The following is a 27,907-nucleotide window of genomic DNA, read 5'->3' as shown; positions in this document are numbered from 1 at the left end:
GGCAGGCAGGGCAGCCCCGGGCGGCGCGGGGCGGGCCGGCCGGTCGCACCCGTTCCTTGCGGCCGTCTCCACGCGCGGTCGGTGCTTTCGCCCCGAGCTCGAGGCAGGGAAACGCAAGAGGAACGTTTTGTTTAAGCGGGCACCTTACAGCGCAGCGCGCTCTCCGCGGGCAGCGCCCGGGGCTGGCCCCGCAGCCCGTTTCCCGCGGGAGGGACGGGGCTGCCGCCGCCGCGGCGCCTAGGGCGGGCGGTGCTCCCCGGCCGGCGCGAGGCTTACACCTGGGCGGACGGGCGGGCGCGCCAGGGGAGGCGACGCCATTTTCCTCAGGGCGCCGTGCCGGGCCTTTCGACCCGCGGTACCCCGGGCGTTTTCCAGGGGGAGATCGGGCTCCGACGGGGCGACCAAGCCGAAGGAAACCGGACCCGGGTGCAAGCGGCTCCCTGCGAGGCGCAAGTAAGCGCGCTGGGGCCAGCTCCGCCCGGCCGCCCTCGACCAGGCTCACCCGGCTGCTGAGTCTGCCCCGCGCCCGCAGCCGCCATTTTGAGCGGCGGAGCCAGCCGCGGCCTCCGAACGGGCAGCCGGGTCCGGCTCTGGGCACTGCCAGCCGGCCTGCACGGAGGCAGCGGTGGACGAAGGACAAGTGGGCTAGTGGGGCGGCTGAGCGACTGCCGGGGCCGCGGCCACCCTCGGCTTTGCACGGTGGCCCTGTCGTGACCTGTGACCAGCCCCGGCCCGCCGGCTCCTGCCCGGCTCCCCTCGTTCCCCGCCACCGAGGGATCCCTCGCGGGGAGGCCGCATCCCTTCAGGGCTCCAGCAGCCTGGGTCTCTGCCCCTGCAACCGTGGTACTGCTGAACCTGCTCCCGGGCACAAGCCCACGCTTCCCCCAGATGTGAGCAGCTACTGCTCTTTACCCTGCTGTAATGTGTTTTTCAGTTGATGTAAATAATGTCTGATTGAATTTATTGCTGATTAGCGTTCAGCATCGGTTTACACAACAAGAAATTATGTTTCATTCAGTTCATTAGCATGACTAGTGTTTGGTTTATGAGCATATCACTAATGGTAATGACCAGAGCTGATTGATTTCTAATGTGAATATAATTACACAATGTAGGGGAATTAAAGGAAAAAAATCCACATTTTTAATTGTTGGGTTTTTAGGGAGTGCCTGTGGGGGCGAGGGGGTGGAAAGGGAGAAACAAACCAACTCGCTTCTGCACAAATGATGCAGATGTAAAGATTAATAACTCCAGCAGGACACAGCGAGTTTGGCTCAAAAGAAGAGAAAGTCAAATGCGGTTAACTCTGGGAATAGTTAATGCACTCTCCACACTGCAAAACATAATTTCCCCTCTTCTACCCCCCAGATACAGCTCGAAGCCCAATAAGTTCGCTTGAAAGAGGCCGTTCCTGAGGAGCCAGCAGAGGCAGGGCTTCGTGCATGGCCGGGCAAGCAGGCTCTCTCCAGCCCCGCCGGCGGCTGCGCGGTGGCAGGCTCGGCTCGGAGGCAGAGCCGCTGCCGAGTGGAGTGGAGAGCTGCGCCTTCCTTCGGGGTCAGAGGGAGCACCTCACTCAGCTACAGGATCTTGGACGGCAGCGGCAGTGCCGCCACTGGCAGGAAGCGCCTTGCCCGCCCCGCTGCCCTGATCTGTTCTGGGAGGGGGAGACAGAGACCGTTAAACACTGGAGAGCCCTGGCTGGAGCAGGGTGAAGGACTGCAACAGGTGAGGGGAGCTGAGCGGGACCGCATGGGCCAGCCACCAGGTGGGATTTTAGAGCCAGGGTGGGAGGGGACAGTACTGTGAGGACTGGGGGAGAGCAAGTCGGAAGCAGCTTGTGTACCTCAGCTGTGCCTCATCTGAGCTCTGTGTCCCTGAGGCTGACTTCTGGGACTGTTTGTTCCACTTAAATGGAAAGGTGGTCTGGGAGGGGAGCGATCAGAGCATTTTGCTGGAGGCACCTCCAGTGGCATGTGCAGGGGGAGAGGGGGAAGGCTGTGGGAACCCCTGTAGTCCAGAAATCCTGGAGGTGGGAGGGCTTGCAGAACTGGTTTTCTTGCCTCCCCTCTGGCAGGGTGCGTGGTGGAAGCATGGAGCATACTCTGCCAGCTAAGAGTTGCCAAAAGGCCTCTCTTGTTGCTTGCCCAGAAAGAAAAGAGGCCTCGTGTTTTTGTGGAGAGTGAAACAAGCTGTGTGGCTTGCTGTGGGAGAATAGGGCTTGGGAAAGGCTAGCAGTAATCACTCCCTGTGTCTTGGTGCCGGCATTGCTCCTCTCTGTGCACACAACGCTCTTGCTGGAAACCCAGCGTGGACTTGTGGCTGCGTTGCCTGCATGGGGGATATCTGAATTAGGTGAATTTCCTGCACCTTCCACTAGCACCTCCAGGCTTCCTAGGATACGGGGCAACGGGGTGCCTCTGCTTCAGTGGTCCTGGGTCAGTGGCAGTGTTGATCCCAGTGTAAACAGCTGTGCACATCTGGGTGGAGCTTTCTCCCTCACGGCTACTTTGGGCCTTGTGTTGGACAAGTGAGGAAGATGGTGGTGTTTGCTCTTGCTGTGTTGGTGGGAAGATGTGGTAATGAGCCATTTTATGTTTCACCAGTTGCATTCAGTTTCTTACAGTATGGGATTCCTAAAATGAAACAGTTGCTGTTCTGAACTCAGGACATGTCTGGGATGCTGAAAAGCCCTGTTTGGGGAATTTTCCTTCATGAGGGAGTTGTGGAGCTATGGGAGAATGTTTCTAGCATTGCACAGGCATCTAGACTTGCAAAAAGATTCCCAAGGATTTCCTGCCTTTTGTGCCTAGATCACCAACAAAAATGGGTTCAGGGTCATGAGTCTTCCTCGCAGAAAGCTGCTCCTAGCACTCTTGTTATTAGTGACCTTCTATTTTTATTCTACTGTAGTGTAGCAAGTCCTACGTATTTTGATCTTACCCTCACACCTTCTCTTGTGTGCCTCCCTGTTCTATTTTGGAGAGTAATTCTAGTTGAGGGACACTGAAATTCTGCTAAGCTATCAGAACAAAGAAGATCTGAGGAAGAGGTGTTGGAAGAGTTTGGGCAGAATGAAGACAGAAGATGTGAATAACTGTCATTCATATTAGTAATTTTTGTTGTGTGCAGTAAGTTAGAAGAAACATTAGTGCATCAACTTCAGTTATATTTCCAGTCAGAGTGTTGAAATTTCTTGCCAGAGACATCCAACAGTAGTGCTGTTTTTATTTTTTTTTTTTTTGTCCATACAACACTCATTCAAGGACTAGAGGATTACAGGAGGACTCCTGCTTTGTTTGCAAGTAATAGTCATCCAGCTTATAGTGGAAATTCTCATTTCATTGTTGCAATTCATGCTAATAAATTTTAATGTGCTTTTGATATTTTGGGCTTCAGGGTCATTCAAGTCAGGGCTATCCTCCTTGAGCTGCTTCTATACTGACAGTGTTTCCCAATTTTGGCAGCAATAGATAACCTTTTTAAAAAGATAAATATTGTAGTGAAAATGAACATAATCCTGAACCTTTGCTGTTAATAAAAACCTCATGCCACTAATTGCATGATAGTTGGTTTTGGTGTTGCTGTCACCAAAGCAGTTCTATACTTCTGTTATCTAATAAAAATGCTGAGTCTTAAAAAAATAATATGAACATGTCATATTGCTCACTGTAACAGTTCTTTCCTTCAAAATTTTATGTAAAACACTGCAGAGTATTGGTCAGACTGCCTGATCTGCTGACCTGATAAATACCATTTCCATTGGAAGAATGGAGAAGCATATTATTCTTTCCCATGTATGTGGTACTGTTCCTCATTTCATAATTGTTAAAAATCTGTTCTGCAGGACTTGAAATTTCGTGGGTCAGTTCTTCCTACTTCGATTCTCCCCAGATTCTTGGGTATATGTTGAGTCATGTTTTAAAATTATTGATTGGCATGGATCCGTAACTCCATTCTGAATGTTTTTATCATTTCTTTATCTGGTTTTGTATTTCCCAGCTGTGAACAGAGCTGAATTTCCCTACAATTCTGCTCGTTGAGGTGTGGGGAAAGAGAAGCTTCTGATGTCTCTCTTTTTAATCTGGTTTTGTTGTTCCTTTGTTGTCTGCTTTCTGAGTGATTAATCTCACTATTTTAGTCTTCGAAGAGCCTTTCCAAAGGCTTGATTGTTCTTACAACCAAGAGGATTGCAGCCTGTATTTTTGAAAAGCCTCTTTTGAAATGGCAGGACCAGTTCTATCCAGAATAGTGAGATGAGGCTCAGCAGTTATATACATAACAGAAACACTAATTCAGGTAGCCATGCAGTTTGTCATGTGGCCAAACTCTTGCAGTGATGTATTGAGCAGAGATCTTCACTGAGTTTCCTGCAAGATTCCCAGGTCCCTGTTGTGGCTTGATGAAGCTAATTGAGAGCCCTGCTAGTAAGTCACCACTGTTAATATATATATAAACTTACCAGCTTTACATTTAGCTTATCATGTACATGAAAAATTGCACAGCTCTGACCAAACTCAGAATTAAATTATTTTCCCAGACTGAGCTAAGACATCAGTGAGTCTTGAAGCACTGGTTTAACATAACATTTTGACCTGTGAAAGTCGTATTTATTTTCCTAATATACTTAGTGGAAAGACTTAATTGACTAGAAAGGGCTTTGCAACAGATACGTTGAGAGATAAATCAGCTTCTCTTTATAACAGGAAGAGGAGGATCCTTCGTTATTAAAGTAGAGGTGCCAGGGCTCAGTTTTCAAGATATGGTTTTAAATTCCAGTGGGTTGTTAAATGAGATTTTTCTGCTGATATAAATTTGCATAGCTGTGTTGCAGTGCAAATTCTTGCAAGTTATTTTGCCTGTGGGATCTTACAACAGAAACCAGGAAACAGTGTTGTTACAGAAATACATCCCAGTCCTATTACCACAGTTGCTGCATGCAGCAGTATACTTGCACGAGACAAGGATTATTTGGATAACTAGAACTTTGTAAGAAACACGTCCATATTTCTTCTTCTCCTGTTTTATTTTCATTTGTCCTGTGACCTTAAATAATGCAACTGAATTCTTTTGGCCATGTTTTCAAGATCATGTAAAACTTCTGGATAACTGTGGAGGCATTCAATAGTTTCAGTGGCAAACACATGATAGAAGGATGCAGTTCTCCAAAAATTAAGATGTCTAGGATAGTTTCTTAAAAATAACTGGAAAGCCACAGGGTCAAAGCTGTCCAGTGTAATCTGGTGACAGTCATGTTAAGTTCCATCAGTCTAGGGCTTTGGGTGCATAACCTGTTCTAGTCCTGTGACAAACTTTTCCTACTTAAAATATTTATAATATTGTATTAAAGATGCAGAAAAAGAAGAAAAACAGTTAAAACATATCAAGTAACGTATTTGAGTAACATCCATTATTATTTTTTCTTGAAATAGTAGATGGTTTTATGAAGAAACCGTCTCCCCTGTCTGCCAGCAGTCTTTTAGGTGGTGCTGAAGACTTGAATACTTGTCCTGTGTGGGAAAGGAAATAGTTGAATTGGGCTGGAGCTGTTTTAAGACAAAACAATTGAAGTGCATACAAAAAGGACAGAAATACAGTTTCTGTTTCTGATGTATTTTTGTGTCTTTTTATGGCTGAGATGGTCATAGTATAAGATAGCATGGGCTCCTCTGAAACCAGCCAAACGGATGCTCAGTTTCTCTAGGCCAGCTAGTCAATACCCGCAGGTTTGGTCATGACTGCTTTATAGCTAGTAACAGTGGTAATGCAGCCAAATCCCTTTGGTTATGCTTCAGCAGCTGGGAAGATAAATGAGTCCTGTATAACCAAAGATCAACTGCAGAATAATTTTAGTTTAGTGTTTAAGCATGTTTTTAATGTTGCCCTTATTGTAATTTGTTTTGAGCAAAGCTGGAAGTTGCTGCAAATACAATGTTGGGGTGTTGTTTCTAATTTGATATAATTAGAAGCTGGTCTGATTAGCGCTATTAATGTCAGGATGTTCCAAAGAAGGGAGGGCTCTTTGTTCAGGTTGGCTTTACATGTATTCTCTTAATTTGAAGTTGTGTGAATGTATTTTATATTTTCTGAATATCTGTCACATCCTACCTTAATGGTGACAGCATATCATACCACACTGTGTTTGTGTCTTATTGTATCTACACTAGTGTCTAATGAATACTTCCGCACAAAGCTGTTGTACCTAGTGCAGCTGAGCGAGTTCCTGTCTGACTCAGCCACTTTTCACTCAGCCCTTTACCTCCGCAGTTTATGGAAATTTCCCTCCTGTTACACTGTGGCCAGGGTGTAGCTAACTCTGTGTCTATTCCTGGGTCAGAGGAAGAATGCAAGACACTTCTTTCTGCATCTGTGTAGCAGAAAAACATTTTTGCAAGCTTGAAGCAAAGGGACTGTTACACGGTAGGAAGCACTAAGCTCTTTAGAGCAAGCAAGGTAAGGTCTGGCCACACATGACCACTTGTAGGAGAGTTTTAAATCCTTTGCCACAGCGGTTTATGTCTCTGCCTGCAACATTGGTAATGTGCTGTAGAAGTACAGTCCTTTATATCTTGAGACATTTTTGGTACATTCTGATGCAGTGGCTCATCTGCTGAGTTTCCTCTACAAGTTGTGCAGCTTTTCAGTTTTAACTGGTTTAGTCATCCTTCTTCTCATAAAGCCCAATAGTTCAGCCTTGCCAATCAGGAGGAGACCCCCTTTGCTGTGTTAACTCAGTTTGTGCCTGCCTCTTTGTATATCTACTTCCTGTCAACTCTGAGATTAACTTAAAATAATTCTTTGCTTTAGTAGCCCTTTCCAGTTTTATTCGCTACCTTTATAGGTTGTTCATGCTGTGCTTTTCCTTTTCTAACTTAATTTTTTTTCTTGTTTAGAAGAACCCTGTTGATATACAGTATTAGGATCTCTGCTGGAAACCAGTGATATGTTAATTCTGGCTGAAGTATTGGCTACCCACATCTCTCATTTGTTCCTCAGGAATTGATGGAGATAGATACCAATATATATAGTTATTCTGTTGAGAAGCCTACCGTTTTGCAAAACACTTAAGAATGTGCTTGATGTGAAAAATATGTTCATCCAGTTGACAGCAACAAGATGCTTCATGTTCTTAAAGCACTTAAGCATAAGCTTACCAGCCATGTATGCTTTCAGGCTAGGTAATAAAAGTAAGAGGGTTGTTTTATATTTAAACCAGCAGATAAAAGTAGCCTTTTAAAAATTGCAACATTCTTTTAGAAGGAATCACAGGCAACAGTCAGCTACTTTTAAGGTGGATCTTGACAAGATGGCAAATGTGTGTTTGTGAAGAAAAGACGACAGATGTGGAGGTTTGTTCTGTATTTACATTTAAGCCTAAGTTAGCAAGTTTGTTTCTTTGACTAATAAGTTACTTTACTAAACGTTACTTTATCGACCCTGGTTGGCATACAGCTATGTTGTTAAGTGCAGTAACAAAATGATGACAAGGTTGCTCTGGATTGTAAACTTATGCAATAGTTGAGGTTTGGTTTCTGTGCCTGTTTTACCAAGGAGGTAAATTGTACCTGTTTCTTTGGCTGGCAAGGTTTACTTTATTACCTGGACAGGACAGGTCAACGACTCTTCCCTCTCCCAGTTATGCATGGCATAAGAGCCCAGAAGAATTACCCTATTGGTAGCTCTTTAAATAAGCATCCATCCAGATTCATGACTGAGCATGAAGTTTCTCATGGTTCAGAGCTTAATGTTACAAGGGAATAAAATATTTCTCACTAAATGATAGTGAAAACACAGTAGGAGGTATTTTGTTCAGGGAATACAAGCTCTTGTCCTACCCTTGTCCAGAAAGCAACATACATCAAACAGAAGATGTCTTCCTTACATTCTAGCTAAATCAATGTTATTTCTTCCAGAATACTGCTGCTTCCATTCCTAGAGGTAAAAAACATAGCTCACTGTCAGTAGATAATTCTTCCTCTTGGGCTTTCTGTCCTTGACCAGTAGAAGTTTTTTTCTTAGACAAGGAAGACTTTCTTTATCCCCAGAAGATTAAATTGCCTTGCTGGCAAATCTGGCTCACTGAAGAAAGGGAGGAAGAAGAGCAGATAGGGAAGAAATAGAAAAGAAAATAATTTCAGGGTATCTTTATAGTCTCCTATTGTTAGGAAGTCAATTAATATCATATATCACCTATACCGCAAACTTGTCATACCTAGGGGTGTTTCTTCTTTTCTTTTTTTTTTTTCTCCAACTAGTAGAAAATATATCAATTATCCATAGGAAATCTTTTTTATTGCTGGACTCATCTAAAGTATAGCCATGATGCTCAAAGGGATTTACTTTTTAAGATCTAATTCAGAAGCATGAATATTACGAGATCATAGGGCTTTTTAATCCACTTGTGCATTCCATGGGAATAATTGCAGAAAATAGTGCTGTTTTCAACTTTTTTAGTTGGCACTGCTCTGTTTTAAACGCTGTTACCTCACACTACAGAATGGCTAAGAATGGTAGATTAAGCAGTGTATTCTATAACTATGGGCTCCAATTTAACACTGTAACATTCCTTTTGATAAGTGTAGAGTGCATTTAGTTACTGTAAATATGGGGTTTCCAAAATGGTGTATAGGAGTAGAAAGAAGGTTAATGAACCAGTTACTGAGAGGGGAAAAAAAAAAAAAAAAAAAAAAGCTTCTCTAATTGACAAAAAGGTCTGCAGGGAGTCAGCCAAGCTGCACACAGGTGCGACAAGCAGGCTGTGGTCTATGGTCCTGGATGGTGGTTAGTTATAGATGGCTGTATTAGGCATTCTGATTACCGAGAGACAGCTGCAGTGTTCTTAGCTCTTAGCAGTGTTTTTTTGCCTCCACAGCAGTCAGACTTTCAGACTACCAGGAAAGAAGGGAAGCACTTACTCACAAAATATGTCAACTTGCAAATTTTAGGTATGGATCTTCCCTTTTCTTGGTGATGTGGGAACAAGAACTCACTTAACTTATCTTCCTTGGGGCCCAGGTATTCATCCCATCCTTGGAAGGACAGTGCAGTTCTATCACTATACCCTGGTAGTGCTTATGTGACCTTCTGAGAGCAGCTCCTGTCCTAAAGGCTTTGCTTTCAAGCTTCAGCATTGACTGTGGCCAGATAAAGTTTGTCAGAAGGGCTCCCACCTCTCACTGGGAACAGAAGACAGAGGGTAGATAATGAATAGAGCAAAAAGGTGAGAGGTGTCTTCTAGTTCAGCTCTCCCTTGGTCAAGTTCTCCCTCCTTGATCTACCTAGTTCTCATGTAGAGTCAGTCTTCAATTTCCTTTCAATTAGAGCTCCATCCTACTTTTCTGTCCCTTCCAGTTTGTGGAGCTTAATCCTCTCTCAATTCTATTTCACTTGTATTTCTTCTTTGCTTTCATGACTCAGGACTTTTTTCCCTCTTTTTCTTCATGCTATGTCATTTCTTCTGGCTGGAACAGTGTCCTCCTTTTCTGAAAGGAAACATCAGTCCAGCGGGAGGATTAAAGAAGATTTTAAAATAAATTCATAGGGAGTGTCAACCCCTTGCAAAAACTGGAAGAAAATGGCAGTGAGTTTCAATTATAGAAAGCTTTATTTCTGTACAGTATAATGTAATTCATAATGTTATCAATATCGCTAAAAGCATAAAGAAAAGACTGCAGCAGGAGTTACAAAAAAACATAATAAAATCAAAAGCATTATAAAAGGTATAAAATTAAACTTCAAAATACTGTAGAAGAGGAGGAAGGGCCAGGGCCAGAACCACAAATTGCAGGCTATTCTGGAAAAAAACAGCTTTGGAAAGATCAAAAAGTGAAGCCAAAAGATGGAGGAAGCCCCCCAAACCAGCAAAAGAGGAGCCCATTTAAGCCAGTTCTAGTTGAACAGGTTAGGAACTGAAGAGGAAGGGAATGTTAAGCAATTTTGGTTTATGTTGTATGCAGAAAGAGAAAATAATCACAAACTTTCCTCTGGGTAAGGGGGATCAGAGAAGCACTGTCAATTTGACTGTATTGCCGAGGCAGTGTTTAAAAAAGAAACAAACAGCCTCTCAGCTTTTTCTTCAAACTCTGTCTTCAAATAAAAAAAAAAAAATCCCCCAAAACCCCACAAAATATAAATCTCAAAAATGATCAGTCAAAATGATATTCTCCTTTAAACTTACTGTGTTAGAGGTTAGATCGCAAATTCTCTTCCCCTATAATGAACATGATTAAAACCATAGGGATTTCCTTCCAATATCACACTAAAAAGCAAATAATGCAATGGAGAGCTACATCGATAGTGTTTCATGCTCTACTCTGCATTTTGTACGAGCTGCAGCTGCTATCAGCAGGATAAAGATCTGGATAACCTCTGTCCATTTTCCCCAAAATGGAACTGTTTCTGCCACCAATTCAGACCTATAACTTGTGTCATGGGCACAGTGCCTTGAAGGCTTATGACCTTTTGCTTGAAATAAAAGCAGAACTGAATGAGATTTTAATGAGAGAACATCAATAAGATAATGACAAGTTGCATCAAGAGATAAGCTGTGTTTAGTTTCTTTGTCATAGGGATGATTACCATTATTTTGCCCCAAAGACTATTTTCAAGTTATTGGAATCTGCCTAACTTTGAGTAAATTCCTTTGTGAGTTTATTTTATTGAGGCAAATGATGATTTGCATCAGTTCTTGTGTGTAGGAATCTCTGCTTCATTGTATAATACAACTGTCACCTTAAAGATTCTGCGTAGGGCCTGTGCAGCATTATGGATTGTTACATTTGAAATAAAGAATGCTTCTTTCAGTTACACGACTAAACAAGTGATGCAATGGGTGAATCTTTCCTTGCAACTTCTAGGAGAAAGGTTGCTGTTTCCCTGTTCCCAGTTAACTAAACTGTTTTGACTCAAGGACAGACTCAGTTCAGGAAGTGACGAAGAAACCTCAGACAAAACAAGGGATTTTTAATTTTATTAGTATCACGGCTTGTTCCTGAATCAGAGTTGTTACTTCTACTTGGGCCTACTTTTTTCTTTTGCTAATATAATGTTAGGCACCCAAGACTAATGCGTGTTACTAATATTAGGGTATTCAAGACTTTTTCCTTTTCAAATAGGCAAATTCTTGGTTTAGCTTTTCAAAACTCAGATGTTTAATTTTGCTGTTGTGTTTTCACAATGCCATCTCAGTAAGCCGATTTGTTTATGTTTGAGTTACTTCTATATGTTATTCTGCGGAAACAGGGAAATTGGAGATAAGATATCTGTCCCAGGCTAGAGAAGTAAAGAACAAAATCTGTGACCATTCCCTGATAGGCCCTGGTGTGTGTCAGGTCTGTGTTTCCAACACCACAGACCCGTGATGTAATTCTCAGCTCTTGCATGATACCACCTTCTAATAGGAACTGGTCTTGCAAAATTCTGCTATCCATAATAAGGTGCACATTGTATATAAATAAAAACAGCTCAGCTTTATTATGTGGCTTGCATGCCTGGTAATGAATAGAAGGAAGGTGCACTCCTTCACAAACAGCAAAATTTAATATAGTCTCTTCCTGGTGTTGCACCAGTGGGACTGAAAGTTTATCTCAGCATTCCAAGGGCAATAAAAGTCTAAATTTAAACTCAAGCTATCTTGCTGGGGCAAGAGTACCCAGAGGCTATGTACTGTTCAAACTTTGTTTAGGTCATAACTGCTTATGTAAAGTTAGTTTATACCAGCTAGTTAGGTTTTATGGTTTTGAGCAGTACCTCTATTACTATGAGAGACATAGCAAGTGGAGGGGATGCATCTGAAAGTTCAGCACTGCTTTACTATTGCATTTGATTCAGCGTTTTACAACTTAGTGCACAGCTCTGTGAAGAAGTCCTTAGCTCTTAACGTTCATTATGCAGACATCTTTATATCTATTCTAATTCATTCCCATAGTTCGACATCTCAGATACTTGGGATTTAAGGTAAATGTGAAAGGAAGAAGTGAAAAAGATATCAGGTGGATGCCAGCTATAGCAGGTAAATTCCTGTTAACTCTGAACACAGATTGGAAAGACAATATAAAAAGTAACCAAATGATAGCTGGTGGGCTCGCAGTTCAGAGTTTCAGTGGTAGCTTGTTCTCTTTGCCTGTAGTTTTAAAAGTGAGGATGGGGAGAGAAGAAACTCAAATGCCGTTTCTGCAACGTGAATATGAGTAAGATGGGATAAGGGAATAAAATGGAGATTTTTCTGAGGTCACATGGATGATCTGATGGCAGGGACATCTGTGAAGCACTTTTCGAGATTACAAGTCACCACAGCTAATATTCCAAGACCCTCATTAGCTCTCTTCCTTCTGGAAAGGATGGGACTGTTGGATTTAGCCACTGTAAAGGAGAAATGGGGGTTGGAGGGGCATAGGAGGGGGTAATTTTGGTGAGAAAGCTTGAGGTGAAGCAGTATTCTCGCTTAGTGCCATTTTCTAGCCATTTTTCATCTCTGCATCCCGCTCTGCATACAGAGGAATGCAACCATGCTTCCACAGAGTGGGCAGGGAGGAAGCGAAGGAGATCAGGTTTCAAGAGTTGAGCTTAATGCCACAAATGCCTTCTCTATTGTGGCTTGCAAAGTCCGTCAGCCTGACTTAGCAGAATCAAATGTTTTGAGTTTTCTTGGAGCAGATATTGATGTGAGCCATTATGGGATGTGAAAAGTGGTGGCGCTCTAACTTCTGTGATAGAAACTGCAAATTTCCAAGCATTTAAAATACAGTTTCTGTGTGACTTTTTGCGTAATCATTAAAGTTACCAGCACATATTTTTTTACTCTCAGTTTGTTCATTCATCGAAATAGTTGTGCTATGGGAAGCATGCCAGGTATCTTTAAGGTATTTGATATGATGACAAAGATTAGGAATTACAGTGAATTGGACTAAATTACATAAACATACCTCTTGTTATTCAGAAAAGGTAAAAAAAAAATGTTTCTGTATGTTGGAAGACTCATATGCCTATGATGTAATCTCCAAAACTGACAGTCTCTAAAACTATGGATAAGTACACAAAATATTTGAAGATAAATCCTTGCCTTTTATAAATGTCAAGATGTATTTACAAATCACCCTATGTAAGTCTCCTGATAAATGTTCTAACTTCTTTTTGTTTCTTCTGCATCTTAACTGCCAGTCCCCCTTTTCCATCAGCTCCTCTTTTATGTACCATTTGTCAACTTTGCCTGCCTTCCCAGATATACTTAGATTTCCTTTCATCTTTTGATAGCTGCTTCACCATGACTACTGCATCCTTCTAATTTCCTACACTTTTTGCATTCACTGGCATTCAGCCATTAGCATTGCTAATTTTTTTTCACTCCCATAATAGTGTTTTAATACAGTTATAAGGTCTAGTCCTTTGTTGTTTGTGCACTGAAATTCCCACTAGTCAGATTTCTTTTGGTGGGCAGACATGCAGGATGTCTTCTGATGTCTGTTGTTGTCCAGGCTTCCAACTAACAGAGCCACAGCTGACTCAGCTTTCCTGAAAACCAAAATTGCCACATAATTCTTTTCCTTGACTGTCCCACTTCACACATCTACATTTGAAGTTTTCTTGTTAGTTTTATTACAGCATTTTTATAAAATTGTTTGTCTTCACCAAAGTAGCTTTCCAGCCATGAGCAAATGTTAGTTATTCCTAAGATGCATGCATGCATGTTTCAACAGTACTTACCACCATGATCTTAAAAGATAAATATTTATTACTCAGTAGAACTGTTACTTTTAATCAAGGACATGCAAGAGCCATTTGAACAAAATGTTGCTGGATTGGATTGCATTAAGATTGGACATATATCTAGATGTTTCTAATCTTTCCCAAATTTATTTAGGTATTTATGAGAAAAAAGATTTTTGTTTCTCTTAGTGTCTTTTACATGCGTTATTTTTGTTCTGACCCTAATTGTGTGGGAGCTATAGAAAATACAAATTTTCAAAGCAAATGAAACATCAGTTACAGCCTTATAAGCTTCTCTGGGACATAGCTGTTTCCTCTAACTCAATGAAGACATTGCTTTGGGGAACAAAAACCCATATTTGTTCTCTGTGGCACTTCATTATTTGGCTTCCTTGAAACAGCCAGTTAAGATGCTGGTTGTTTCTGATGGCAATAGCAGTTGCTGCAATCTGAATGAAGTATCTGACTGTGGTTTTAAGATATGTGACATAAATTATAGCATGGATAACTTCTCTCTTATATGTTAAACAGCTTCACTCATTTGCTTTACAAAGGCACCTAAATAATTCTATACTGATAATTTAAAGCTGTTGGTATCATAGTCAAGTACTCATCTATTCTTACTGGCATGGCTTGCAATTACTTTTTGGATTTCTTCATAATCAGTGTGTAGTCTTTATATTATATGTTCTTCTCCATAATCTCATTGATTTATTTTTATTCACAGGACCAACAGTTGCAGTTCCTTATCTTTAGATGTACTACACAAGAGCAATCATAAAGAAGAGAGTTGTACTAATGCAGCTGTGTGCATAAGAATGCCTAGTGAGATTTGCAAAGGCCTAGTTAAATGTCCTACTAGCCACATGCACATTTTACAAAGATTTTGTAACACCTATTGATTTTATGCGAACATGGTGCAATGTATTGTGCTACAAACACAGTCCTCAGGAAATGTATAGAGAAGATGAAGTTAGTTATTACCATTAAAAATCGCAGAGCTACTAGAAAAAGAAAAATAATCAGCTTTAGTATCTTTTCCCTTCTCTTAAATAATATTACAGTAATTAAATTTTAATACGTAAGTTCTTTGTAGGTCATTAGTGGTCTAACTCTGCATATATGTGCCTGCTTCAGAAAACAATTCAGTCCATAATCTCATAATGTTGAATTCTACCTGGCAGTTTTATTTGAACTTAATTTCTTTTTCTTCTAATGCTGTTACCCTGAAAGTTATGAGACAGGCATCAGCTGACAGCACCAGGGGAAGGATAGGTATTGGCAATGGCATAAAAGCAGAAGGGGAGGAAAAAGAATAGCTATTGTAGCATTTATCAGTATTCTACTAATAGTCTGCTCAGACACAACTCTGGAATAAAATAGACATTCATACTGCAATTTCTTTCAAAGGTTGAAGCTATTCATCTGCAGGGTTACAAAACAAAAGCCTAAACCTTCCAGATGTTATAGCTGTTTCATTGTATTTTTATAATAAGAAGAAACACCTTAAAAAAACCCATTGCCTTAGGTTTAAATATTCTACCCCCTTCCCTTTGGAGGAAATGCAGATATGGACAGCCGTCCTTTCTAGAGTGCTTTTTAAAATAGTGTCTTTACATGTGAAAACAAAACTATCTATAATCAACTATTCCAAGCAGGTAATGGGGGCAAGAGGCTTTTAGTTTAGGGCTTGATTGGCCACCCATTGAAGTGTACAGAAGGGCTCTTGTTGTTTTCCATGGGTGTTTTATTGTTTCAGCAAAGGAGCATAGTTTCACTGTGTGTAACCAGGTAGAGATATGCTCCACAAGAGCTCATTCTTTTTTACTGTAGAAGAGACTTCAGCAACAGCATGGGAAAGGTGTCCAGAGACAGCAGGCAAGTCTGTGAGTTCAGAAACCCACTGGACATACTGCTATGTGAATGTACGTAATGCCCATGGAGACCTTTGTTATTCTGATTCTGTGTGGCAGCTGTGCTGTTACCTGTGTTCTCTTTCACTGCCCTTCGTGAACATACACTTTTTAGGCTGAAATAGCAATCCTTATTCACAAAACAGATTCACACAAGATTTTTAAAAGGGGGACAGTTTAGATCCTGGGCTGGATTCAGACCATGTAACTCCGGTATCTAAGACACCTGGATTAGGAGCTTGGGAGCATGCTTGTGCGGAGACCATCTGACTTGGCCTCTGCAGATGTCTCTTTCTCCTTGATATTACAGTGTTTCTAGGGCAGCTATTTTCCTAAATTAGGGACCTCACTAAAGTGCTGTCTGTTAGGGGAATGACATTGGGCGTTGCTGCAGAGAGTTATACTGGCAAACTTGTGAACCCCAAATCAGCAGGGAAAGAAGAAAAAAAAAACCAAAACCAAAACCAAAAAAATGGGTCGGGCACTTGTTGGCTTGGCATTAGCAGACCTGTGACCTATTGCTACTTACAAACTTAAAACAAAGTCAGCATTTTCTTTCAAGTTGATATGCTTCAGATTTTGTCCAAGGCCTTATTTAAAAGAGCTCATTTCCTCCTTTGGTACAATGTGGTTGTTAAGCAGGGAGAAAGAATTTCAGTGAACCATACACGTTGTCAAAGATGGCATTTCAGAATGTCCAAAAATACTGCTCAAAATGGGTTATAGTTACCCAACAGTTTCCTCAAGAAAATGGGGAATTAATTAAAAAATTAAATGCTTCTCATGTACTCAACTATTTCTTTTTTGTTAGAGAAGTCAGTCAGTCTGGTTTGTTTCAAGTTTTAAGATGTGTAGAGAAGATTAAAAATGAAAAACCCCCAACATTTTGAATTGCAAAAGTGAGCTATTATTTTAAGTTCTGGTTGAGAAAATGAGCTAGAATATATTACTTGTAAGAAAATACAGCTTTTCTAAATAAATACTTAAACTAATGAATTTGTTCTTTTGAGAAATCCTGTATTCTGAAATTAAACTGCCATTTAATTTTCAGTTGGAATATTTTATTGTTATAATTGTAGAACAGAGACAGTTAACTGGGATCCTTGATAAAACCTATTTAGTCAAAATGTTAGAACACTGAAGTGGGTTCAGATTACATTAGAAGGCACTTGTTGTATTCAAGATTACTGGCAGAGAAAGAAACATGAAAAAATGAGTAATACCATATCAGCATTCCCAGTTGTAAGCTTTAGCTATTATTATTCAATGTATTTTACATCATTCGTTCTTCATGTATGTTTAGATTTATGCAAGCTGAGTGAGAACATTTAAAGAAAATACTGCTTTCAGGTGGAGTGGTTTTCCATGCTTAAAGTTAAGGGTGCTAATTGCATTGTATTTTTAAGGACAAGCAGTATTTGGTAACTGTGTAATAATTACACTAATGTCTTCTAGTTTTTGCTGTTCTCACTAGCCAGCCCTTGAAGGGAAATATTTTGTGTGCACGTTTCTGTTGTCTGCCTTGTGTCAGAAAATGCATGTAAAATGCTACTAAGTCTGACACCTACTTTGTCTCCAGTGTTTTCCTTGTGTAAATGACTAGCCAGCTGCATGGAAACAGGAAAAATGTCTCCTGTTTCAAACAAAACTTCCAGCTTTCTGGAGGTTATTCTCAGTTGAAGTCAATGGGAGGGAATATAACTGGGCTTGTTTTATGTGAGATAAACAGGCATGAGAAAGTCTGAGAGATGAACTTAGCTCTCCTGTTTTGGTGAAAGTTTCTGGCAAGTAAAATACGTAGATGAAATGAAATTAACCCCATCGCCCCCTGATTAATGTATGAAGGATATTGCCATACACTTTTTTCATCCAGTTTTATGGACAACATTGAGGTTTCCACTGTCTCAAAGTCCTAAGAGCAAGCTTTTGTCTCTGATTGCTGAAGTAAAAAGAGACACTGTTCTAATTATGAATGAAGAATTTAAAATTTAACATTAAAAAGGTAAAATAGAAACCTAGTTAAAAAGACTAAGCTTTGTTGAATGCACTATTGTATTGCAATATTTTAGAAAAATCTCTCACTAAAGATTTTTTAACACAGGAGCGTAAGAAGATAATTTCCTTTCTTGACATGCTTTACCTTTGCAAAGTTACTGGGCTGTTGACAGGTACAAGATGACATGTGCTATGCTTACATGCTATTAGTGCAGTAGGCTTTGAAAAATGTCTAATGCATTGGCATATCTGACAATTTAGGTTATTAGTTAACAGTAAGACTCTGTAAATAGAGTAAATTTTAGCTACAACTGCTGACTTGAGCATTCAGTCAACATCTGCAGTACAGGGCTGAACTACATAGAACAAATAATGCCATTTTATGCTATAGAGATGGAAGTTGGCGTTATACAGTGTGTATGGTTCAGTCTGAGAGCAAAGGTAATTGCAATATATTGAAGTTTTGCATTGTAATAAAAATAGAGACCATTAGTGGATACCATTTATGTCATTAGTATTTAGTGGCTGTGCGTTGCAGCTTTTTTAGTGCTCGTAAAACTGTCTCTGCTTGTAGATATGTGACAGCACTGGTATAAATTTAAATGTTGAGATATCCATAAGACATAAAATATAGATAGTAAATAGGGGCGTAACATTATAAACAGAACCTTAATAATCTGGCACACAAATGTTTATGTATTTGCATGTGTAGTGCAGAGATTAGCATAATGGTGATCATGTTTATACTACGGAAGAACTTGATTAAACAGAGAATAACGGATAAGATAAAACTGAAGCACATTGTGCAAAAGCAGCAGAGAATTATTTCAGGTCCCCAAAAGGGAATTTGTGATGTTGGAAGGTACATCCTCTATATACATCTGGTGAGATATTGATTTTTCTCTTTATAGACCTTTTACTAGTTACAACACCTGTTCCACTAACTAGTATTACAGTTGTTCTTAAGAAGTGATTATGTTAATTAACCAATAAAAAAGAAAATAAGGTTGTTAGTGAACCCTGAGATAGAGACTTGCTGGCACTTCTTTAACAGTAATGGAGCCAGCCAGCATAGGGAAAGTCCTATAATGTCTAGACCAAAACAGTAATATCTTGTCAGGAATTTGGAGGTTGGTGTGAGGGCAGTGAAGGAGCTGGCTGAGAGAAGATGTCTTTGGAGGATGGGGTGGGAAGGAGTCCAGAAATATAGCACAGGAGGCTTTCCCTAACCAAGTGTTATACATGAGCCAAGCGTGCAAGCCACATCATTGTTTTGGCTTCCCAGTGTAAGATTTCTGTTTAAGAAATTTGGAAGCCTGTTTGATTTCCATGCAGAAGATCTCTGGGAAAGCTTTCTTCTTCCTTTGATACAAGGAAGGTCACTTGGATTCTGCTGGCAAGTTACTCTAGGATCTTTAAGAGGTTCCTACCAGGGTTGATTTGTCCTTAGGAAGTTCCCACCATGGTTGATCTTCCTTTAAGAGACTACCCATTGTGCTTTACTGTCTCTGGTTTCTGTGTCAGTGACGGATTTGAAGCAAGAGATTCTGAGACTTGTCTTCTGCACACCCCATACACATATTCTTCAGCTCTGACCTTTACATCGTGGAAACACCCTGGAGGTTTGTCACAGAGCTCTCGGTGGATTTGGAAATCAAATTACACAGCACTAAGGGAGAACACAGAAAACCATAAAAACACTTCAGTCATTAGGAGTGAAGTGACAGGAAGCAGTGTTAGGGAATGAATCTTTCCAATTAATTTTCCTTTCAGAGCCCTCAACATTAAATCTAAGTGTGTATGAATGCTTTGGCAATATTAGTTGTGTCTTTCAGGATAAAAGAAAAGCTTTGATAAACCTTCTGAATTTCTTGACTAAACAATGATAGCACCCTGATTGTTTTTGATCCTTGTAGTTGGGTGGGAAAGATGATAGTGTGAATGATGGTGGGAACGTACATTTGCAGAAAGCTTGTGGCTTACATTAGTAGTTGTTAATGTTATAAAATGAGATGCTTTTCAGGAGCTCAAGTAACAAGCAGAAGTGAAACATAAGCTTATGGTACAGTGAATATAAATAATTCTTTCTGTGGCTCCTAGTATTTCTTATAATCTAACTATGGAAAGTGTTAAACTGGAAATCTTATTGTTCCTTTACAAAACATATTTTTGTCTGTTTATCCGTTCAAAACAGACTAAAATGTAAATCTGTAAAATGCTTTCCATCTTCAAAGCAGCTATTTATATTCATCTAAATTCTGAAATCTTTTTGAAACTTTCATTTTTATTTCTGATTGTGGGATTCAGTGTCACTTCTTAGCACATTGAATACTGATGGCTTTGAACATACAGTATGGCACAAAGCGATAACTTGGCAGTGTGTACTACCCTGCTGAGAGACAATTCTAAAAGAAAAGTGATTTTTATGCTGGGGTTTTGGCTGGTTTTAGAATTAGGGGAAATATTAAAGAGCATAAAAATGTTTTAATTCCTCTGTACACCACTAAATTGCTTGTTACCTTATTTATCCAAGTAACAGCTACCTGAGAGCAGAGACTGCTTTCTGAAGCCATTCTCTACATAGAATTGTACTAAAGCCACTAAGGGACTGAAATCATAATACAGATGAACAGATGAGTTTTGCAGTAGAGCGTGTTATGCTTGACTGGGTCTGTGCACATTTATCAAAAGCATATGTAAAGGAAGAAGAATATTAAAAAGATTTAAGAGAAGTGGGCTTTCTAAAACCTATTGTGTCATAAGGCAGAAGAGTGTTTGGTTTTCTGGCAAAACCTTTGTGAATCTGAGAAAACACCATGCTTCAAGGTATTTGTATTGGAATAATTGTAGTAACTGTAGTTACCGTAAAGCCTGATGCTAAATCTGAGTGTAGCATAGTCCCTTAAGCAGGACAAGCAGATGTAATATTTTGATTTGGAAATGAATGTTGAAATGGTGGTACTTCAAAGTGCCTGTATTTTTTTACATCTGTTTTTTTTAAATTCACTTTTGTCCTGACTGCTAGGTGATACTTGGTATCTAGTTGCTTTCTTGTACTTCCTCATATCTTGCAGGTAGACAGTATATCATCCCAGATTCTTATGGGGTATTCAGCCTTATTAGGCTACCCAAATTACTACAGGTCACAGCTGAGAAGCATTAGTGGAATTTAATAGGAAGGCTTGCCCAGTACAGGCTTTGCTGTTCTTACTGCTTGTTATTGCTTTCATAAGAAGCACAGGAGATTATTGAAAGATATGTTTATAAAATATACAGTGCAGTACAGCTACACACCACGTTTATGCCAAATTAGGTCTTGAACCTGAATGGATTCAGGCATCTGCTGCAGTGTAGATTACAGTTCACTGTGTGACCTCACACATGTAGGTTGGCCTCCTCCTGGCTTATTTAATCCATCTGCAAAATTGAGAAAAACAAGTATCGCCATGAAAAAACAGGTATGCATCTGGGCCCAACTGTCCTGGGTAAAGAAATTACAGAGAAGGCAGTGGCTCAACTGAAGGGATAATAAAGAGGAACTGTAAGTCTCTTTGTCTCCTACACACAGTTATCAATAACATACTGGCGTCCTGTGTTTACATTTATTGGGTATATTTAGTTCCACTGGACTTCCAGCAGAACAGATCTGGGGTCATCGTCTTTTCCTGCAATTCAGTACACTAGAAGCACTATGTGGTTAGTCTTATTGGAGGGAACATAGGCAGCAGTCTTTAGTGACTTGTGAATGAATCAATAAAGCATGTTCCTGTAGGTTTCTGAATTGTCTCTTTCATTAAGAATGGAATTGGGCAGCGGAAGATCAATTTTTGTGGCAAATCAGAGTTTTTTTAGCAGTTTTTCATTCAGACTGTGGATTTTTGGAGTCATAAAGCTTCATCAAAAATATTATACAGGATTTAAACTGCAACAAGAATTGTAAATAGTTTAAATGTCCTTTTCCAGAACACTTCTGTTAAGTCAAAACCACATGAGACCTGATCTTTAGCAATCCCCACAGTTGACTAAATCAGTGGAAAGCTGCTGAGCTTCCACAGGTGAGGAGCATGGTTCATGGAGTAGCTGACATGATGTTGGTACGAGATACTTGGAAAGTGAAGCGTTCATAAAGAAGTGTTACTGTTGTCTAAGGATATAACTGAGAATCATGTCTTTGTATACCATAATTGCTTACAACAGGTCTTGACAATTGAGATGTGTGACATAATTAAACTCTGCTTGAAATGCAATCATGCTTTAAAATCATCTAAAGTAATGATTGTTGTATGGGTATGGAACAGGCTTAAGTTTTGGCAGAGAGGTTGTCCTGGTTTCAGATTGGATAGAGTTAATTGTAATTTTATTAGTGTTATCATTATTAGTTTCTTCTTTTCTGTTCTATTAAACCATTCTTATCTCAACCCATGAGTTTTACTTCTTTTCCTGATTTTCTCTCCATCCCACTGGGTGGGGGGGAAGTGAGTGAGCTGCTATGTGGTAATTAGTTGCTGACTGGGGTTAAACCACAACAGAGGTGTTTTAAATCTACTTATTTTTGCTTCATCACCCCATGGCTGTGAAGTTCTGAGGAACCTTACCTTTATAGATGTGGTTCACCTGAAAATTGTTTTCTTGCATGGCACCTACAGGCTTAATTGAGTGTGGTAGTACGCCTTGACAGTTGCTTATGGATAACACAATGTTCATCTTGGAATCTGTGCTTTTAGTACACATGTGTGCCTTTCTAGCATCTTGAACCAATGTTAGTTTCATGGACAGACTGGGGACAGAGAAGGGCAGTGCTGCATATGCAGTTCTTAATTTTTTAACAGGCTCATCAAGTAGGAATTTGTATTTGCAAATCCTGAGGGAGCTGGGGAAACATGGATGAGCCACAGTGCTGAGCCTGGACAAAAATCAGCTGAATCAAAATCAAGAGCAGCATCAACAGTAATACTTAGAAGCACAGAGCTTTATTAAGAATTGATAAATTGCCAGGCATTACTTTCCACATATATAATGTTGTAAGGTGTTGGCTATCAATAAGTTGCTACATATTCCAAAATAAGTCTAGACCAAATATGTTATCATAATATGTATCATCACCTGTTATATATACTTAGCTTTAGCTTGCATCTACCTACATACAGAAGATAACACTGTTTTCCAGTAATTCTCTTGAGAGGCAGTTACATTAATTTTCTAGTAATTACTATGTAAGAATTGATTCATATTACCTACATGTAAAGAGTTTATGAATCATTCATTTCTTGGTGCAAACCTGAATCTTGATTCTGCCCTGTTGTTCCCTCCTTAGGGTACCTGTATAGACATCCTTCCTGGCTGACTGTAGAATCACGTGGAGTTATGTTTATCCCTGAAGGATGCCCATAAATGCTATACATACAAAATTAAAATGTTACAGCTCTACTTGTGGTGCAATAATAGATGCTGGTGGTACGGTGCCTTAGTGGGTGGTTTCTAGTTCAATTTTCTGTTATATAGTCGTAATCTGTGATGCTGCTTTAGCATTGTTGTGTCACAAGCCTCAGTGGTCGGGATCTTATTAAGGATGGGTGAACTTTGCAGGATCTAGAGGTCTGGCTAAGATAACAGAAATCTGAATAGTTTTTCAGAGCTTAATGAGAGGTAGACTTTTCTCTCTGTGTTTTCAAGTGGAAATCTTTCCCTTTTTAGTGGTGTATCAATTTTTGCAGGATGCCTTCTCATCTGGGAGTAGGAGGCAGCAAGCTGAAGCTATGTGCTTTCTGTCTAGAATAGAGCATTCCTTAGTTGGGATCAACATCAGCAGATGTTTCTGAGGAGCTTTCCTAAGCAGGGTTTTAATACTGTCTTTGATGTCCAGAGGAGAATGCAGCTTTAGCCATGTAGAATTCTCTGAAGCAATTAATAATGTAAAATCCGTAATTAAGGGTCTGTCACACAGGAGAGCAAGAGAGGAGTAAGAGACTGATCATTATTCATTGTCCTGTTTACAGAAGAGGGTTATACAGCTTGTCACTGGGGACAAACTGATAGCTATCACTCTGGAGGACTATTTTTGCACTCACTAAAGGTGAATTGGTGTGCATTATTTTCATTTTCACAGGATCCATTGCAAAGAAAGCCCAGAAACTGAAGATTTTATTCTTTCTTCAAGAAAAATATCTATTCAAATCAATGAGTAGTTTGATTGAATGAGGGCAGTGAAACTAGTCCATAGTGGAATTTTTTTTAAAAAAGAGGTGAGTGGTTGTTTTTCTTTCAAAATTTGAGTGTGGTTAAATGAGAGGAAATGGAAAATTTGGTAAGCGGATTGCCCTAAAATTAGAATAATCCCGCAAAGCTGTGGGCAAATGCTCTCCATGTTAAACTAGTCATAGTTTCCCTATGAGAGTGCCCCAAAAAGGAATGTATTTGGATCTGCTCAGGAGGAACATAGGAGATGTCCTTGATTCTGGACTTTGATGAATCCTTCACAGTAAAAAGACATGCTAAGGATGTGAATGTATGTGTGCAATTGCTTACATGTTTCTGAATGGTAGAATTGCTCATATGTGTGATAAGCCCAGCTCATCCAGGTTGTAGTGTACCAGCACCTCCATGGGACCAAAACATAGACTACTGAAGCACTGTGTAGCAGAAGGAAGTAGAAGTCAGTGAGTGGGAGTGACAGCCTGACAAGGTCAATTGAGAAGACGTGCTTTTAAGTGTGGGGTGATAAATGCTGTGTAAACTGCCAAGAGGAGATGATGGATTTTCCATTTTCAGATTAAGACTGGAAGTATTTCAGGAAGATGTGTTTTAGTAAAATAGGAGTTATGGGGATTGGTATAGAAGTAACCAAGTAAAAATCTGATGTAAGAGGTCAGACCAGGATGTGATGGCCCCTTTAGATGTTAACATTTTTTAAAATGTTAGACTGAAACCCCTCTATGTTAGGGTTTGAATAGCACATCTCAGTGGACTTGTAAACATCCCAATTGGCATTAAGATTTCAAACAGGATTGTAATGTTCGCATGAACCCATGTTGCATGCCTGAGGACAGTTGGCCTTATAATCCTTGCATGTGTAATGGAGATATCCAAACAGTGGACACAAGCAGTTAAAGACAAATGTGTTGTGGATGAAAAAGAAAAGGAGAGTCAGTGAATATTAAAAAATACCAGACTATCATAGAAGGATAATACTGTCTTTTGGCTTCAGTTTAACAGCTGGACATTTAAAGCCTTCATGTAAATCCTACTGAAGTGAGGGGCTGGGGGGAGTTCCACTGACTTCAGTGGTATCATTTTGAAGACTTGGGGGTAAGTGATTCTTAGTGGACTGGGACAGAGAAGCATGCTACTGACAACATGGTCATCTTTTCCATCTAAGGCTCTTCAAGCCCTGATAAAATTTGAACCATAAAGGAAAGTACATACATAAGAACTTGGTGAAGAAAAAAAATCCAGAATTAAAATTTTGACTCTTGTGCTTCCCCTTCCTCCATTAAGCCTCATGTGGAAATGTATATGGAAGTGGTCCCCAATTAGTGATGAACAGTGCTGTGGACCTGTAGGGTGGAATAGGATTAGGGCCTTTACCAAAATTCCCCAGGGTGAATCATGTTAAAAAAAACAGAAAACAAAACCCCCCCCAAAAACCCCAAAACTATTTACCCAAACCAAAATTCTTTCGCCGTTTAATTTCATGGAAACATGGAGTCCCTTAGGCATTTAACAGTGTTTTGAGATAGATAGCCTTCTTACTTATAGAACACTTGGTAACTTCCCAGCTCTGCCTTATAGGTTCACAGGGTGGTATGGTTCACAATTATCACAAGAATTAGTTGAAGACCATAGCAATTAAACATTTTTTTATGGCTTATTGTCATATTCTAAATATTAAATGATTCTGATAAATATTCTCAGAGAGATTTGACAGCTGAGCTGCAGACTGTGCACTGCGTTTGCTTACATATTTAAGCTACTAGTATTTCTAGGAAGCTGTAGTTTATTAATTCATTATTATTTTATTGATGTTCAATTGATGTCTTATTAAATGTAAATTAGATATTTGGGAATAATAATTTAATGGGACGAGGCAGGTGAGATTCCCCCAGGATAGTTTGTAATGAAGCTTCAAATTGTTAATCCTAAACTCATAAATAAATTATTAAGGGTGAAACAAATGCAAAAGTACTGAAATAAGCTATGAAAATGTTAAGTGGTGGTGAACAGACACATAATCTGCTGGGAGATCTGTGTGATAATGTACATTTGGCACTAAGTCACGTAAGTCAGAATCATGCCAGTGCTTCCCACTCCTTCCAAACGTTTACTGTTTAGGCATGTATCTACCCTCATATCCCATTATTATGCTACACCATTCTGTTTGCAGACATTTTGCTTTGCCTGGGAACAGCGTTAATTTAATACACTTAGCTGACCTCAGAGGCACTGAAATGACATGGCAGCAGCAGTCAAGAGTGCTGCAGTATATCCTGCTGTTAGCAGAACTGTTGGGGAGACAGTGTACTTTTTTCTGGACAGTTGTCTGCAACCTCTTTTGGGAAAAGGCGGGGGAGCTGGCTCTTTGACCACACTGTAAGTGTTGAGAAGGACACATCCTCTCACTTAGCTAGCTTTCATCTTTTCCATGGTAGACAGATTTCCCAGTTGCTCCTCTGTATTTCTTGAAGAGTTAGCAAAGACCATAGGTCTCCCTCAGATAAGAGGAGAAAGAAAGGAGAACCTACCCTTATATAAGAAAAGAAGGGATGTAGAGAAGGAGAGGATTCTGTTTAGTGTAAGTATTTTCTGGTTTGTGTTTGGTGTTTTGGGGTTTTTTTGTGTGTTTTTTTTTGGGGGGGGAGGTGTTGGTTTGGTTGTTTTTTGGTTTTTTTTTTTGGATCTCCAGCATCCTGCAAAGGTCTTAAGAGATCCAAAACCCTGTTTCTTCAGTAAAAACATCACCACTACCCCAGTCTTTAAAGACAGAGCTCAATCCCAAGGAAGTACTCCGTATCTGTATTTTGCACTCACTGCAGTGGGAATTGCAGAAACTCAGCACTTCGTAAATGCTGCTGGTAACTTGAAGAGTTAAGTCATGCAGCAGGTTAGTAAATGTAAAGAGGCTTAGTGCCTAAAATTATTTTCTTGATATTTCTGTCAGTTGAAGTAAGGGATACACAGAATTCTGAGACTCTGGCCCTGTGACCATAGTGTTATATGTAAGTAGTGGTGACACAGGCATTCAAATAGGGATTCGGATGTATCCAATGTGGAATTTGGCCCAAAGTAATTTTGGGTAGCTTGTTAGATGGTTTTCCTGTAACGTTGAAGCTGAGGGCACTCTTGTTACTCATGCGGTGTTTTTGAAAAAAAGCTTAATGAAATTTTTTGAGAAAAATTAACAGAGCGATGGCTTAGTCACTGGCTTAGACTTTCACCTAAAATTACATTCCAGGAATTTGATGATTATTGAATGGCCTGGAGGGTTGCAAACTCGAAATGTGGCTTAATACAAAGTACAGAAAAAAGGCAAATATGATGCTTTTCTGATGAAAGACCTTGGTTGCTAGGAAGAGAGTATTCAAGTATTTGCTCATGTTTTGCTGGGGTTTTAACAGCGTGAAATAAACAGATAACACCGTGCCTTTAAAATAATGTTTTCTTAAATAGCGAAACTATAACGTAATGAAGAAATTGCAGTAATCACATTTCCTTAAAAATTGAGAATTACAGTATCTCTGTAATTGAAGTGCTGTATTTTTCAAACATAAATATGCTGGCTAATATATTTTTATATATTTTTGTAATTAAGAGATTTTGAAATCAGCTTGCTGTTGAAAAACAGAAAATTCTGATGCCTCTCTCTAACAGGGTAGGGACAGAGAAGTCACTTGCGTGATTTGCAGCATCCGTAGCAAAATGACGTTCTTTTTGGTAGTTGCGAATGGTTATTCCTGTGCATCTGCCAGGATACCTGCAGATATGGAAAACAGATCCAGCTTGAATCAGTCTTCATTTTTTCCCTGATGTGCCAGTCCAGCATAGTCTGGTGGAATTGTTGGGAAGTTCCTGTCCATACAGGTGCTGACGTTTTTCTGGGGAACCACATTAAAGCAGTTGCTTGGGTCACCAGACGCCTGTTCCTCTTCCTTCATGTGCCTGCACAGGCTGGGCTTGGAAGAAGGTGCTGCCCTGCTCTTGACATTGTTTGCACATCCCCCCAGATTTCTTGTGACTCATGTCAGCATGACAAAAAAAACCCCTTCCCAGGCTCTGCGTGCTGCCATGGATGTAAGAGCACTGAG

General features: G+C 40.0%; 1 long non-coding RNA gene across 1 annotated transcript in view; it reads left to right on the top strand.

The window, feature by feature from the left end:
• Positions 1 to 1,375: 1,375 nt before the first annotated feature.
• Positions 1,376 to 27,907, top strand: part of LOC138687260 (uncharacterized) — a 28,492-nt gene continuing 1,960 nt past the window's right edge. The window contains exons 1-2 of the long non-coding RNA XR_011326523.1: positions 1,376 to 1,725; positions 23,716 to 23,851. This is a non-coding gene — a long non-coding RNA (uncharacterized lncRNA). The remainder of the gene's footprint in view (positions 1,726 to 23,715; positions 23,852 to 27,907) is intronic.

This window comes from Haliaeetus albicilla, chromosome 10 (genome assembly GCF_947461875.1).
Source record: "Haliaeetus albicilla chromosome 10, bHalAlb1.1, whole genome shotgun sequence".
Taxonomy (NCBI): Eukaryota; Metazoa; Chordata; class Aves; order Accipitriformes; family Accipitridae; genus Haliaeetus; species Haliaeetus albicilla.
Note: the sequence above shows the minus strand (reverse complement) of the source record. Positions and strands in the feature narration are given on the sequence as shown.